General features: G+C 49.3%; 1 long non-coding RNA gene across 2 annotated transcripts in view; it reads right to left on the minus strand.

Moving 5' to 3' along the window:
* Nucleotides 1-10,116: 10,116 nt before the first annotated feature.
* LOC112550016 overlaps nt 10,117-14,884 on the minus strand; it is a 52,316-nt gene continuing 47,548 nt past the window's right edge. Inside the window, exons 3-4 of one of the 2 annotated variants that reach the window (XR_003093677.1) lie at nt 10,393-10,474; nt 10,117-10,276 (exon numbers count right to left, since the gene is read on the minus strand). This is a non-coding gene — a long non-coding RNA (uncharacterized LOC112550016). Of the gene's footprint in view, nt 10,475-14,884 lie in introns of both variants that reach the window. The other variant, XR_003093676.1, reaches the window with a different exon arrangement.

Consider the following 14,884-nt stretch of genomic DNA (forward strand, 5'->3'; position numbering starts at 1 on the left):
CCTAGGTGGTTGATGAAGTGCAGTTCATAGGCTTGTCTGTCAAAAGTGGTTTGTAAATTTAAACAAGCACTGAACCTCACTACCCTCATCACCAGAAGCCAACTTCCTACAGCCCAAAACACACTGAATGGATCTAGGCCATGCCATGACAAGACATACAAAACCTGCCAAAAATATCTCCAGCATGGAGATATCTTCATAATACAATACATATCTCCATCAGGGCACCAAGCACCCTGATGAAAAATACATGGAGACACCAAGGAACAACTGTGCACCAGAATGAGCGCACATGGAAAATCTATCAAAGGTAACAACAGAACACCACCTTTCTCCAGTCTCTCAGGCCTGATGCTCAAAGGGAATTGACAAACCACTTTTCACAGATGGGTGAAAGGCTCTCTGTGGCCTTGAGGAAGGGCTTGAGGACCACCAAGATCTGAGAGATGGTATCCCACTCAGCTCTGTTGTTAAGGGGGGCGCTGATCCCAATACATTCAATTTAAAATGTCTGTGCATTCCTATATAAATTCGATAGTATAATATCCAATATAATTATGAAATTGAAAAGAATAAATCAGTGAGTATAATAATAAAATGAAAGGGTCTAGAAATAAAAGGAAAAGGTATTGCAGAATCCCACTTTTTATGCTATCAAGTAGGAAATCATATCAATGGTAGTAGTAGCTTTTGTTGTTTAACTCTTCTGAGGTTCTGGAAGATAGCTCAGTGTAACAGGTCGCTCTCCCCAGAGCCATCTTCCTGGTAATCCGCACCTTACGTGGGGTGCCCTTGGAGCCTTCTTTGGGGTTCTTATGTCCCCCCCTATACTCGTCTGCCATGTCTTGATGGAAATTATGATGATGTTCTTGTGAGTGAGAGACTGCTTATTGTATTGTGTATGTTGGGGCCTTTCACCTATGCGGGCCTGACCCCTGTTTTTCCTCTAGCTAGGCCTCCCCATCTAAACACACTAACCAGGGTTTGACTCCAAGGCTCTAGCCTTTTCTGGTGTCTTGAGGCTTGTGGCCTCCTTTCCTACTCCAATCTGGAGCCTGCCCGCCCCCGGCCCAGAGGCCTGGGCACCAGCCCCACAGCCAGGGGGCTGCAAGTTCAAAACTAGGGGATGACCCTGAACTTGTACCCTCTCAGTCGAAAATAAATAAATAAATAAATAAAAATTGCACCCCAGGTGCACCAGACCTCCCTGGCCTTTTTAAGATTGCGCCTTCAGGCGCTGGAGTCTGTACCCTCCAAAAGCCATGCCCTCACTGGCACTGGGGTCTGTACCCTCCAAAAGCCATGCCTTTGCTGGTGCCAGGGTCCCCACTCCATAGTGGGTCCCCAAAATGAGGCCTCCTCCTTCCCCTAATAGCCTCACCTAAACCGCCAGTCTATTCAATAATCAAAAAACAAAAACAAAAAACTGTCACCAACCAATATGATCAAGGAAAGCAGCAGGTCAGTTTACATTCACAGAGTTCATGCCTCAGCTCCCTTCCGTTGGCTACAGTCCTTGCTGTGGTGCAGCTGCTGTCTTCCCATGGCTTCCATAGTTTCTGCCTTTGGACTGCTCACCCAGCTTCTCTGTGGAGCTTTCGGAGGTGCTACTGTCCCCCCAAACTGCCTCTCTGCCCAGGGTTTTTATAGTCCTGCCCCTTCCAGTCAGCTGACTAGCTGGCCAGGCTCAACATTTAACCCATTCTTTCACAGCATTCTGTGCCCAGAAAGTTCTGGCCTTAAAGGGGTGGACGTGCCTTCTGGTAACAGGGCTAGGGTCCCCTGTTACACTCAGTAACTGAACTCAAGGCGGAAAGCAGGCCAGTTCAAACAATGCTGCCTTTTATGCTGTTTTTCCATCCTTCTCCCAGAGCACTAGAAGTGGAAGGGACCTCAGGGAAGGATGACAGTCACTGGCCAGCTACACAGTCAATATCAGAGCAGTCCTTCCCCACTTTTCCTGCTCCCTCTCCTTACTTTCTGTTTCCCTGCAGGCAAGCCCAGCTTCAGCTTCAAAACTCAAAACATTTAGAAACATTTCAAATGTTTCAAAGTCCTTTATTTTATTTCAATTTCATTGTTTTGAGTTTGAGATGAGTTTGAGAGCAGGTCAAGGTTACATACCTAGAGCAGGCCCCTGGCCAGGGAAGTTTGCCTAACCACAGCGGTGTGGCTATGCTCCAACAGGAGCTCCCGACTTCCCTCGGCACTGCTTTATCAGCTCACCAGGTGAAGCAGATTGGGCTCATTAAGCAGCCCAGGATTATTTCTGGTCCCAGGAGATGGGACAACGGGGGATGGTGAGAGAGAGAGGGCATGCAGATAGTGCGAGTGCCTGTCTGCTGCCCAGAACTGAAGTCCCTGGGAACAGGGCAAGAGACCTGCATGGTCTTGAGAGCTCGGAGGAACTCTCATACCCAGGGGAAACCAATGCTCCTGTATTAATTGGCTGCCATACGTGGCCAATTGAGCTGGCGTGGCATCAATTAGTGAAGAAAGAAAAAAAAAAAAAAAAAAGAGAGGAAACGTTTGACCACAGCTTCGGTGATCAAGCATTCAGGGATTAAGGAACCTGGGGAGTGAGAGGCTGCATCTGAGTCCCCTGCAGCTGGGAAAAGCACCACCGGATGGATAGCAAGTTGCCTGTAATTTTACTTCCTATGCCAAGAAGTTTTGTTTTGTTGAGTATACCTGGTCAGGCACCAGGCAAGTGAAGGCCAACACTGGGTCGGGGAGTCATCACCCCTCCCCCCATTAATTAGGTCATCAAAGTCATGGCAGGAGAGATAATTGAGAGGAAGACCGACCCAATTGAATTGACTGGCATTGGCCTTGGAAGAGGGAAGCCAGTGAATGTCAATATGACGTAAAGTCCACGTCCATACTCAGTAATATTCCAACAGAGTTGAAACAGCATTGAAACGAAACAGCCGGTGAAATTTTGCATGGCCCTAGTATACAGGTTTTCCTTGCTTTATGCTATAAATGCATTCCTTGAAAATTATATATAATTCAAATTCACATAAAAGGGACCCCACTTTTCAATGCAACAAATAGGGATACGTTCCAAATTGACTGTACTGACCCCCAGACCCATTTCTACCACTTCTATAAGACAATTTTGGTACTCACCAACAGCAGACAGTACACATAAGCAAAGGGCACTATCATAATGGGGATGACATCTACAAAAACATGTGTCACAGACAACAAACTAGGAGCCCAGATCCACATAGGAGATATTTTGGTGCATGTCACTCCCACAGTGCACCACACAAAGCAGCTGACTGCAGGCTTCCACCACACCAATCACATAAGATTGAATTTACCTCAGATATAACAAGTTTTTGGTATAAAAAGGGTCATTGTATAAGAGCAAATTCTCACAAACATAACCAACATAAAGCAAGGGTAGGTAACCTGTACTCAGTTTCAGTGCATTTTTATTTTTTTTTTAATCCCAAAACAGACTATGGACCTACTGAGAATATGCACTTGGGAGAACTTATTGTAAACAGTGTTCAATAACCAGTGTGGCAGGTTCTGGCCTCTAAGGAGAGCCATGACCTGGTGACTGCTCAGCTCCTGCACCCCATTCCAGCTCCTTGGGGTACCCTCCCTTCTTGCTTTCCTGCCACACCTTGATGCAATCGTTCTTGGTGTGAAAGGGAAACTGCCTTCCTGAGTGAGCCCAGCCCAGTTCCACCTTGCCTTTGGGATACTCAGTTGTGGCCCCTCGGCCCTATTCGTGGCCTTTGTCCATCCCTATAGCTATGCCTATGCCGCAGATGTTACTTTAAAATTTGCCTACTAGGCCTAATGGCACCTCTGTTAACCAAATGTAACTTGGGCGGTACTCCAAGAGGTACCCCCTCTCCAATTGAAGGGATCAAAGCAGGTGCACAAGCGCTGTGGGAGGTATAGGGACTCTCCTCTCCCTATAGAGCAGAGCCAGACCACCACTGGGGACTTAACCGTATACCTTTTAATGAGAGAACAGTATTGGGAACATAACAGGCATGAACTAGGGGGTATAGGGGACACTACAACACCCCAAGGGGACAGGATTCAACAAGGGTTAGACACTTACAATCATAGACATATTCATCCAGTTGACAAAAAAGACAGGGTTAACCAAAATATAAAACACAAACAGCAGAACAAACAATACTGGTTGGTGAAATATAAAAGGCACAAAATACAAAATGTCAAATGACAAGGAGCATAGGGCCTAGGTACCTGGAAAGGGAAAAAAAAAAAAAACAATGGGCCCTTTCTACTACAAAAATAGTTTTCCCCTGTTACTTCACTCACCACAAGTCATCCCAGCTGGGACTTAAACTGGGAGCTCCCACATGGTAGGCAGAAACTCTACCGCACAGCCACCAGTAGTAGTGCTACTCTGAGCTGCCAGAGGTCTTGACCTTCCAGGAGCCCCTGCCTCACATGAAGCTTCCTGGCCTCTTGCTGGAGGAGCTGGAAGCAGAGCCGGGAACCTCTCAGGTACCTCTCCTGCTGGCCACAGCCTCTGGTAGGCGATCCTGGAGCCCAGGGGGGAGCCTCTCCTGCCTGCCGCACACCACGCTGCTGCGGGCCCAACTGCTGCCTGCAAGTCCCACTCCTTGAGGTGCTTCTGGGGCAACTGCTCCCGCCCCACTGGCCCAACTCTTGCCAGCTCTTTGAAACTCCTTCCTTGTCCCTCACTGGTCTCTCCTGAGTCAGCTGCGCTGCCCCTTTTATCCCCCTCCAGGTGACCCAAGGGGCCAATCAGGGGACATGGAGGGTGAGTCTCTGGGGCCTGATTGGTGAGGAAAGGGAATCCCAAGTCCTCCAATCATCTTTTACCCCTTCGAAACCCCTGGGCTAAATCACTACCAGCTAGCCCATCACACAAATCAATCCACTTATCCTGCAGAGCCCTTGACCCTGGCAAGACTCCCTTCTCCTTAGCCCTAATCTGCTTTCCACCCATCTTACACTTCAGCCCCTTTCTGGCTTCAGCCTTCCTACTGTGACCTTAGCAGTTTTCTCTTTGGACCCCTGGCCCCAATACAGTTTCTTTGTCTCTATCCTAGCCCCGAGCCAACTGGGTCCTTGACCCTAGGTGCACTGTCTCCCACTACATTGGTCTCTTGCCCTCAGGAGGTGGCTAGTCCACACCACTATCATTAGCTTTGGCTCTCCCAGTATTGGCCTGAATCAGGCTGCAGCCTTCTCAGTCCCTGAACCTCAGGCCGAGCTGTCTGACAATCAGTACCCTGCCAGGCACCACTCCCTGGGCTTCATACTTACCCTGTAACTACAACTGTCCTCCAGTTAAGTTAAAGTAAGCAATGCCAGCCCAATGTTTGAAATAGCCAAGTCGTTGCCAAAACCCCTTCCCCAGTCTCCAGCTGTCTCTGAACCCCTGGGGTACCTGCTCTGACCTGCTGCTCTTCCCCCCCCCACCTACCTACACAGGCAGGAACTCTTCTTCATGCAGAGTTCAAGACTGCACTACCCTTCTGCATCAGGAACTCAGGCTTATAGCTCCTGAGTTGCTCCTCCTCTGGTCAGGTGCTCTCCTGATCAGTCACAGACTTGCTCTCTCAGCTTGATGGACAGTTTACTGCACCTAGGCTACAGTTGCTGCCTTGCTATCTTCCCTCTTGCAGCTAATCCCTGTTCAGCTGCTTGGGGCCCTTTCTGCTGTAGTCTCCTTCCTAAAGTAATAGGAGTCCCTGGCTCCCTGTTACAGAGGAATGCCTAAGTTTTTTCCACCTTATTACATAAAAACATATACACATTAATGCTTTTAACTTTGTTTCTTTGAGCATTTTATGTTTCCTGAAATTGAGAAAACCTATACAGTGAGTTCAGCTGTAGAAGCCTTGAAACTGAGTCAGTTTAATAAACTATGCAGTTAAAGGGACTACAGTTATATTACAAAGTAATCAGCAGGACTAGAGTTCATATGGATGTATGGGTTATGTATGGGCTATTCAGAAAACCAAAGTTTGCTACAATGTAAACAAAAGGCAAAACACTTGGAGTCAGCTTCACATTATCCAGTTAAGCAAATCATAAATGTATTCAGTATGCACATAAGCAGAGCACACAGTGTGTTGTTCTCAAAAGACCAAGGAGTTAAGCTTATAGAATAATAATGTGTGTTTATTCAGAGAGCAGTTCCCTGACTACAGTTCTGCTGTTCCCCCCTGCAATCCCCCAGCCAATGTAACAACTTATACATAACACTCTTAAAGGTATCCACACATTTTCCCCCTCTCCATGTAACATATCCCCATATAATACTAATATTGGCAGTTTAGTTCAACCCATAGTTAAGACACATTTTAACAAGTCTGTATTAGTCTTTGTGTTGGCTTTTTAGCTCTAGGGGTGTGTGTAGATGACACAGGCATTAATATAGACCGCCTGATGTGGAGGGCCAGTAGGGGGTGCTCCTGCATTGAGCCACCCTCCTCACCGCACCCGACCACCTTCCAGGCTCTGAGTGCCTCCCTGGGGGCACCTTACGTCTGGCCGATCCCCTTCCTGGAGCACACCTGCTAGCCTGGGGGTAGAGCTGTCACCACTCAGGGATGGGCTTGAGTCTAGCACAATGTCCCCTGGAAAACACAGGCCTAGTAGCCCTCGACGGTACTTAACTCACTTCAAGAACTTGGGGTGCTTCCCTCAGTTGGAAGCACAAGTAGCGGTCTCCCTTTGACATCTGAACCAAGGGGACCCCAAGGCATGATCTAGACCCACTCCCAATAAGTCTCTCACACTAGGTACAAAGGAGAACTTTATTGGTTACAAGGAGTAGGTTTAGTATAGGGTACAAGATAGAGCAATATCAGAGAAATCCCATAGAGCAAACATGGTGACTGGAGTAGCCTTTGATCACGCATCTGAGTTACTGCAAGTTATAGATCTAGTTAGATCTCAGGTAGCTTACTCACAAGTGTCATCCAGAGGCAGGTGGAGATTCCCTCTGGAGGCAGGCAGTTCATTGATCATAAGTTTTGAGAGAGGGAGCAAGTTTCAGATGGTCCAGCTCCTCTCTCTCTCTGATTTTTCCTCATGGCTGCTGCCCCCTCCTCCTGGGCAGTCCTTATATAGCACTTGTGACCTCATTTACCTGGTCCAACGGAGGCCAGCACCTGTTGGCTGTCAGCCAACCAATTTGAAATGAATCACTGGTTGCTGGGCAGACTGGCAGTGTTTAGCCTACCAGGGAGCCCAAGCCCCTCACCCAGGTATGTGATGCCAGTCACATAGGCAGAGGGAGCCGGTTTCACCCTGTACTCAGGAATGTATCCAACTCAGGTTACCTAAAGAGATAGGGTAAGGTGTGTATCCCCTGCTGGGCCCATCCTAACCAAATTGTCACAGAGCAGAGTTTTTGGGGAGAAACAGAGGTGGCATTCTGCCACACCTGAAAATTTTAACGCAGCTTTTTTTTTGGTGGGGTGTTTTTGTTTGCAAGACAGAGCCCTCATGTTCGCATGAACGGCACTTTTGAGCAAGTTATACTTCGTGTGTCATTCCCCGCAGATTTCAGTGGGGGGGGGGGGGGGGGGCAACAAATACCAATTTACCCCCTGTAATGTCTTTCCCAATGTACTACAGCAAGAGGTGCATGTAAACCACCCAGGCTCCCAGTGCCTGCCCCTGGACTCTCACTGGGCAGTCCTGACTCTCACTGGGAGTCTCCCCTGGGCACGGGCATGGTCACCCCAAAATCCTTGTCACTTGCACCTGCCTATGCTTGGTCAGTCTGGTCTCTCTCCATCAGTACACAATCCCAAAGACCCCATCCCAACCCCGAAGACAAGCCGCTTGAATCCTCCCCTCCCATTACTTTCCCTTCCCATCCCACCATGTTACAAATATATGTGTTTTTTATTTTATTTGCTATAACTGCTATAATAACTGCTATGATACCATAAAATATTCAGGGTTTAGAGTAGCAGGTGGGTGGGTGGGTGGGTATATGTTGCTTGCCAGTTGATTCACAGTTGCTGTTGATGTTGGTGATGGTGGCGAGCTCTTCTGGCTTTTTTTTTTCCTGGGTTTTTTTTTTTTGGACTATATTTCCCAGCATTCCCAAGCTGCTATAACTGCTATAATAACTGCTATGATACCATAAAATATTCAGGGTTTAGAGTAGCAGGTGGGTGGGTGGGTGGGTATATGTTGCTTGCCAGTTGATTCACAGTTGCTGTTGATGTTGGTGATGGTGGCGAGCTCTTCTGGCTTTTTTTTTTCCTGGGTTTTTTTTTTTTGGACTATATTTCCCAGCATTCCCAAGCTCATTGATCTTTGTGCGGTTTCTAATGGGGGTTCCCTCTCTCCCCACAATGGGGGAACCCTCCTGTTCCCTGCCAGGTACACTGTCAATCTGTTTGTGTAGTGCCACATACAGCTTTTGGAGGTGTGTTGTGAATTGTTTTATAAATGTTTTCAGAATGTTTTTGAAAATGTGGGTTGCTGTTCAGCTTGGTCCCCCCACCCACCTAGCCCACTCAGAGTTATAACTAACTATAATAGTTAACCTTCTCACCCATGGTGGGGAGCGGCTTTTTCAGATGTGGGTGACCGTGCCTGACTCCCTCCCTCTCACCCTTCCACCATGCAGCCGTCCATCGATCTATATCATATCAAGGGATTACTCAAGGGCCCTTGGGAGCATATTGTGAATTGTTGTTTTACCCTATTGTATTGTGTTTGCTGGCAATGACTGTATTGTAAAAAAATGTATTAACTAGTTGACTACCAACACCATTGTTGAGTAAAAAAAAAGCCTATACTGTTTTAGCTTTATTGTGATTTCTCAGTTGAATTTATTGCAATTCAATTTATTGTGAAAAAGATGAGGAATAAAAAATACTGATTTGTACTTGCTCCTGCTTGATTTCAAGGCATGGACCTGGGAGCAGGGGAGTGGTTTGCAGCTGGCCAGGGGCAGGAGTGAAGTAGCTTCACAGGCTGAACACAAAGATGGTCAGGGCCCGTATTTCAGATTGGTTGACTTCCCCTCCAGGCACCTCAGTAATAAGTCTGGAGATAGCCCTCTGCTACATAACACTTCTGGCCTCTCTATAGGGAGCAGAGTGCTTTTTGAAACCCTGGCCTTGGCTAATTAGCAGCTGCCTGCCTAGCTGAGACCCATCAGATGAGGACATACCAATACCTAGTATAGGAGAAGGAGGTATTACACATTTCTTGAATTTGGATGAAAAGAAGTTCTCCCACAATGATGCTTTCTTTCAATACACTTGATTCTGCAGAGGCCTAGAGGTAGCTGAAGAGATTACCCTGGGCTGCCTTGGGAGTGCTGCTCCTCATTTCCCTCACCTTCTCCATGTCCTTTGAGAAGGCTGAGAGGAGAGATATGGCAAGGGAGGACAAAGCTATCCTGAACAAAATATGATGATCTCTCTCCAGTGGGGGGAGCGGGTTGCAGTTGACAGGGGGTGGGGGGGGTCCTGCAAACCCGGCTCCAGAAGGTGCTGCATGCAGGGTTTTGAAAGGAAAACATTGCATTGCAAAGAAAGCATTGAAAAAAAATCATTTTTGCATCACAGCTCCCATAACAGTACAGCCTGCAAAGAAAAAACTCAGAAAAAACGCTATTTGGAGCTGTGGCAGCAGGCATTAACCCCAACCCCCCACCGCCCTTGGCGACTGTGCATATGAAATATATTATAATGCATTAAAGACTTACTAAAGTCTTTAAAGACTTGCTAAAGGCCAAAGGCCCTGGGAGGTCCATGCATGGAGATGTTATGCAGATTGTTTGCTTGCTGCTGGGGGTGGGTGGGGTTGTTTAGTCTTTTTTCTTACAAGACATGCTGGCTGCACCACACCCTAGCTAGCAGTTAACAAGCATTTAACCTTCCTACCTCCAATAACAGTCCACTTTGCAACTCTTTGCAACTTTTTGCAAATCTTGCCAGTAATGCCATGACTCCATAACCCCCATCCCCCCAATCACAGCATCCCCACAATGAGGTGGGCAGTCTCTGAAAACCAACCCAACCCAACCACGCACCCACCCCAGAGAAAACATGACACATATAGAGAGCAAAAATAAAACACTTTACTGAAAATGTTGGAGCCTTATCAATAACTATATACAATTTAACAATATACAATATATACAAAATGTAAGAAAATGTAAAACCCCTTGAAGATATTTCACTGTACTTTCCTCTTCACTATTTTCATTCACTACTGGGCTGTGGGCTGGTTGCCAGCCTCAGCAAGTTCCACCCACAAAAGTTTTCTGCGAGGAGGGGGAAAAAGGAAGAAGAGGAAGAAGAGGGTGGGGGTTGGCACACAGTCAAAAAAACGGACTCCCCCCCGCCCACATACAGACACAAGGTCGGTGGGACATATTACTTAAATATCACTCGAGACACTGCATATCCTGGGTGTTGGGTCTGGCAGGCAGCATCCTGCCCCTGGACTTTTGGTCACGGTTCTGAAATGGAATGTGATGAAGTTCAGAAGGTTTGCAATACTGAAGGAAGTCATGTAACCACTCACTCCAAAGTTTCAAACTACTTGCAAAAAACTTACCATTGCAGTGATGCTGCAGCTGTCGTTGGGCACTATGTCCACTGCATTGGCAGCATACGACAGGGAGTGCAGAGGTCGCAGGTGGAGGGAACATGGGGGTGGTGGGAGGACAGAAGGGTACATGGGTGAGGGGGAAGACATACACTATAGGCAGTGAAGGAAGAAGAACTAAGAGGGGAGAGAAAATTAAAGGATTATTTGTGTCCCCCATTATAAAATAATAATTGTTCTGAGCAGACCTGTCCTGACCTGAACTGCATGCTGTGAGGGAGGAGGGAGGGGTGAGGAGGGTAAAAAAAGAACACCCAGTGGTACCTACTGGCTAAAGGCTGGAACACAGCACCCCCTCTTGGCAAAGGGGATTAATTAGAAGTCTTTGGAGTCTCTGGCTGTTTGCACAAACAAATCCACAGTTGGAGTGGCATAACTGGAGAGTGCAGCAAATTAACACATCTCTGAGTAGTGTTAGTTTAAGGTGCTTAATGGGCTTTGGTGTGGTGGGAAATCCCAGGTTGTGCAAACACAAATGCAGTTGCATTAACGTAAATGGGAAATACTATTTCATCTACACATGTTCTAAGTGATCTTCTCAGTTTCTCTTTATTCTCAATCCTTATCGGTTCAGTTTTTGTTTGGTTTCCTTGTTCAGATGTCTCTACTTCTGTGTCATTTTCAATCTCCTCTGTTGTTTCTTGTTGCTTTGATGTAAGCTCTGTTTTCTTTGGTGAATCACCTGACCCTGTACTTTTCTCATGTTAATGAGCTGCAAGTGTCATCAGTTCCTTCTAAACACCTGTCCTTCGTGTGTGACTACTGTATAGGATCCTGGAGTTACTTGATGGGAAACTAGTGTTTTTTGTTTCCATGTTTGTCCATCTGAAATAAGCATCGTATCTTTGTTGTGCAGTTGTGGTAATTCCCTGGAACGCCTGTAATAGTACCATTCCTGTTTGAGTTTGTTGAATTTTTTTAATGTTTTCATGTCTTGTTTTTCATTCTGATGAGCATCATCTACAAGATGTAGCAGTCTGGTTTTGAGTTTCCTGTTAAAAAGGATTTCTGTTGGGGACAATCCATGTTTCATGGCCAGGTCCCTCCTGGAGAAGTTCCCAAACCCCCTTCCCGACCATTAAGGGCCAGTGGCAAGCGCAGTGGGAAGGGGTCCATAGCTGGGGATGGGAAGGGCAAGGGCCATGCCCCCAAGCCTAGACCACCAGCACCTGAGGGGACCAGGTATGCCACGCCAACTGGCACACCCACTCAGCCTGTACCTGACCCTAGCCCCAGCCCCACCAATGCAGCCCCACAGCAGGGGAACCACAACTATGCACAGGTGGCTACAGGGTAAATTACAGCTGTGGGGCCTGAACCCTCCAACACTGGCCCTTCCGGCTCAGGCAGCAGGGCCCCCTTTCTGGCACCCCATAGGCATGGGGTGAAGTGCCAACTGCCCAGATGGGAGACCCTGCATTTTGAGACCTAGGTGCAGGCCCTGGCTCAGGTAGTGGGGGGCCCCAAGATTGTGGTGGTCTCTTGCTTTCATGGCAAGGGGGTCTTTTTCCTTGCTTTGGAGGCCACTGTACAAAGGCAGTGCAGAGGGGGATTGTGGTGGAGGGTGAGTATGTCCCCCTTGAGCCCCTAGAAGAGTTGGGGATTAGAGTGGTCCTTAGCTCTGTCCCACCTTATATCCCCAATTAGGCCTTGCTCCCCCATCTCCAAACCCTGGGGATAGTTATCTCTCTGGTGGTGGCCCTCTTACTTGGGTGCTAAGACCCCAGCCTCTGCCATGTGCGCTCATGCCATCATCAGGTCATAATCCAGCTGGTGGTGGGAACACAGCTGGAGGTCAAGGGCAGCCTCATAATTACTTTTCAGGGGACCCTATTGAAGACTTTCTATACACTGGGGGACCCAAGGTGCTTGTGGTGCTGTGCCCTGGGGCACTTGCATCATGAATGCCCCATGGGTCAGCTGGGAAGAGGGTCCAAAGGTCCCACTGGCAAAAGGGGTGCCCCTACCCCCAGCTTCCCCCCCCGCACTGTAACTACCCCACCTCCCCAACCCTGACCTTCTACTGGAGCCTGTCCACCTGAGGACTTCCCCATGGCTGAGTGGGTGCTGGTCCCCTCCAGGTGCAAAGCCAAGAGAAAGGCTCGGGCACAGCTGGAGCCCTCTGATATAGAGGACCCCCCCCCCCCCCCCCAACCCCCTACACACCCCCACGCCCACGAACCCCCAGGGAAGATTAAATAGACTATCCCAGTAAAGGAGGCTTCAGGACTGCTGGACACTCCCAAACAGGAGCCCATGCAGGAAGTCCCTCACTCCACTGGCCAGGGCCTACCCTCTGAGACCATGGGTGCTGAGGTTGACCCAGAAGAATGTATGGCAGCAGAGCCCTCCCCCTCTGATGACCTGGGGGAGACAGGGGCCCTGGGGCTCACCCTGGTGGGCCCTGAACATGGAGGTCCCCTTTCCCAGGACCCTGAGGCAGACACCAAAACCACCATGGTGCCTGATGGGTCTCCTCCCTCATGCTCCCACAAAAACCTCAAGTCCAGCCTGTCTGATGGTCCTGCACCAGGGGTGTAGGGTTGGGTCCCCTGATCAACAAGTGGTTCTTGTTGGGGACCCTGCACAGACCCCCCTGGAAATCCAGCTCTACCCCACCATGTTGTCAAGAAGCCCCACCCCCATCTTTACCCCCACCCTTGTCCCAAGGGACTGCAGAGCTCTCCCAATCCCAACCAGAGTCCAGAGTCTTAGTGGACCGAGGGATTCAGATGGTACCTAAGGAGCCCTCTGAGCCCCAGCACCAGGAGAAGGATGCTCAAGAACCAGCAGGCTCCATGGAGCCTGCAGACCTCTCAGTCAAGCAGTCCCCAGCGATGAGCTACTTGCATTTCTTGACCGTGACTACACCCTGCTTATGAATTGCAAATTCTCTGATAAGAAACCTCAATTCTCTCATTAAAATACCCAAAATAGTGTTCCTCTGCTATTGAAATGAAACACCATTACATATAGAGAGGGCAATTTTTATTGATATATTTGGGCAATGTTGGGCAATTTAATATTGATAAATTTACAAGTATAAAGCAATTTGGAGAGAGGTTGGGGAGTTTTGGGTTGGTGTAGGATTTGTGGAGGTGAGGTTAGGGGGGCATGGGCCTGGTGCAGAGGTTTGTGGTTTGTGGCTGGGTATATGGGTGAGGGGTTTGTGGAGGTGGCTTGAGGATGTGGGTGTTATGGGTGGATTGGGGGGGACTGTGGGTGTGGGGGGCTGTGTGGGGAGGGCTACCCAGGAGGGGTGGGTCCCCTTCTCCCCCACAGGGAGAAGCCCCCGCTCACAGCACACAGACTACCCCCCCTGCAGGGCCGAAAGCTTCCCCACAGGACCCACATACACCCCCACAGGGTCATCATGCACCCCACAGGGCCCACATGCACTTCAACATGGCCCCATCCCTTCCCTGCAGGGTCCCAGCCCCCTCCCCTGCAGGGCCTACAACTCACCCCTGCAGCAGCAGTGGCCATGGGGCACTTAGAGTCCACTGCAGGTAGAGCCCCCAGTGGCGTGGCATGGCCCTGATGGGCTCAAAGCCAGCACTGCTTGTGCTGCCTGTCTCAGGATCAGCCTGGCTTGGTGCGATGTCATGTGGGGCCGTGCCACTTCAGGCAGCACCGGGGCTGCTCAGGTTGTCACCCATGGCCCTGTACCACTTGTGGGGACTGGGTATCTTGCTGGGCCAGGTCCTGCCTCTAGCAGCAGCACTGCCAGACACATGGTGAGTGCAAGTAGACAGCGCATGGTGGGACCCGGCCTGGCACGGCATGCTAGCATGACTTTGCACAAGAGCAGAAGGCACAACTCCAGGACATGCAGCTCCTGTGCAAAGACATGTTAGCTGCACAGCCCTGGCCGGGCTGGCGGGGCCCATTTTCCATGAGGCTTAGGTGGTGATGCACCATGGCCTGTTGTAGACACAGTGCGGCAGCCCTGTATTGCTGCCTGAGCCTCATGGAAAATGCCCTGCTGGCCCGACCAGACTTGACCTGACTCAGGCTGTGCAGCTAGCTCGCCTTTACACAGGAGCCGTGTGTCTGGGAGCTGCGCCTTCTGTTCCTGTGCAAAGGCATGCTAGTGTGCTGCTCTGTGCTGGGCCAGGTTTGGTCCCACCACACGCTTTGAATGGACCCGGCCTGGCCTGCTAGCACATGTTCAGCATGTACAGAGCCCAGGTTACACAGCTCCACATCGCCGCTGGCTATGCCTGCAGCCAGGCCACAGCTATTCTGGCTGCTGCCAATG

This window comes from Alligator sinensis, unplaced genomic scaffold, assembly GCF_000455745.1.
Source record: "Alligator sinensis unplaced genomic scaffold, ASM45574v1 scaffold77_2, whole genome shotgun sequence".
NCBI lineage: Eukaryota > Metazoa > Chordata > Crocodylia > Alligatoridae > Alligator > Alligator sinensis.